Raw genomic sequence first — 2,152 nt, 5'->3', positions numbered from 1 at the left:
TGTGTCTTTTATATCTGCTAAGAGTTCAGCTTTAAGAATATTATTTTTATGAACAATCCAAACATTTTCAGGGATTTTCACTTTTAAAATAATCACGTTGGCTTTGTTTATGACCAAGGTTCCAGGAACAAGCCGGGGGAGCTACAAGGTTAGAGTAAAGGGACTACGAATTTGACATTTGTTGAAGTCGCAGGTTGATTAACTAAAGGGATAGGGTATGTTCACTTGCAAGTCAATCTTATGTTATCCTGGTAAATGAGGTGACTCCGTGCCGACTCCAATCACCCGATCATGTACAAGCTAAAAACCTGTTTTATGGGTTTTTTGTTTTCCTTGCACATGATTGGGTATTATTCACCTTATCCATCTAAGCTCAGTGAAAATCACTTTGCAAAGTGAACATGCTCTACTTTTTTTTCTTTCTTTAGTAAATCAGCCCCTCTGAGTATATAAATGTGAAGGAGATGCTCATAGGGGTCGATCAGGCATAAGGGCCCATTCCCAGATAAGGCCGTGTCTATGCATTGGGACTACATTGGACAACACTGGTGGGATGAACCCCAATATTTAATTTGCTAATGTGCTCTACAAAATTGACAACTGAAATCTTGTTACTACAAACAACAATTCACTTTCCTTTCCTCATGATTTTATATATCTTCTATAACATTGTTAGGATCACAGTTTATTGTTGTATCTGTTACTTGGTTGTTTTTATTTTTCTATGGTTATGTTGCATCCACACTGGATCCTTTACTCTTCCCCCTCTGTTTCTTTCATTAAAATGATGTGAAAGTATGACTCCAGATATGTCTCTTTGTAACTATCTTCTCTGCTCCATTAATCTGTCCATTTGTTTTTAATCTGACTGACATACTGAAAGATGATTGTGACAGGCAGATGCTATGCAAAGGGCATGACTACTACATTGTGATATCTCCATCATGGTTATTTATAGCAGATGCTATGGGGAGATTCAAAATGAGTCGATTGTTTTTCTTTGGAGCTGAATAAGATATTTCCAGGCCCCGTACGATCTGACACTTCACCCCACCAATGAAAGGAGCAACTTCAGCTGTTTCATTGAGACAGTGCTAGTAGTAGTTAATGCAAAAAATGGCACAGCCTGGTCTAGTGGTGGGACAAGGTCCTTATACACCCGATTCAAAGATACTAAAGTGTCCCCCCCAACCCAAACTGAGGCTCATCTGAGAGGAACAGTGATCAGACAAGTAGGAAAACTCTGTCCAGTCACTATTTTCTCCCTCCGAAGCCACAGGCTTGTAACATAGCTGCCTAAGGAGATCATTTGCGTTTTAGGTTTAAGTAGTGCATAGAAATAACGCCTGAGGGTGGTAGGACTGTGCCTGGACTTCCATATATGAAGTGGCTGGGGTTGCCACCTTTAGGCTCATGAAAAACCTAACCATGGAAGGGGGTGTTGCAGCATGCATAGCTTATCTCTAGTGGACATGACATGGTAGGTGGGGTTAGACCTGCATGATTTAGGGTCCCTTTAGATCTATGCTTTAGATTAATGCAAACACACAAGTACGGTAGATGCCAACAGTGCACCACATGGCACATGCATTGCACACTGTGTTAAAAAAAATGCTGCAGGTCCTGTTTTTAGTATGTTGCAATACTTTGGTTCATAGTGATTGAACTGCCTGAACACGGCACACATTAACATGCAAAATACCACACATTAGCACGTGAAATCACATATGATGATGTGCATGCAATAGCAAACTTCAATTGGCTGTAAAGAACTGTAGGGGCCCTAAGTCATAGTGAGCATGGTAAACAAAGGTAGCTTATAGCTCTTTAGTTTTCTTTTGCAAAAGTGCACATTTTATTTGACAATTGAGTATTTTATAAAGGCACTAAAATGATGTTCCTAGTACAAAGCACGGTGGTTATTCACAAATTAAATAAAGGTCTTTTTTTTATATATAGCAATTTTATTTTTAATATTTAATTCTCATTCTCATACTTATTCTCACCTTCCTTGTATACATGGGTCAGGGGTTGGGTGCCCTAAATGAGCTAAGTAATGGAGTTTCTTTAAAGTAAAGTCCTGCACTAAACACATCTATATTCGCATCACTCAGAGGAGGCATAGGGGGGAGCCGGCCAGAGACTCCAAAAT

This window comes from Nanorana parkeri, unplaced genomic scaffold (assembly GCF_000935625.1).
Source record: "Nanorana parkeri isolate BGI_ZX_2015 unplaced genomic scaffold, ASM93562v1 scaffold807, whole genome shotgun sequence".
Lineage (NCBI taxonomy): Eukaryota > Metazoa > Chordata > Amphibia > Anura > Dicroglossidae > Nanorana > Nanorana parkeri.
This window is presented reverse-complemented; position numbering follows the sequence as displayed.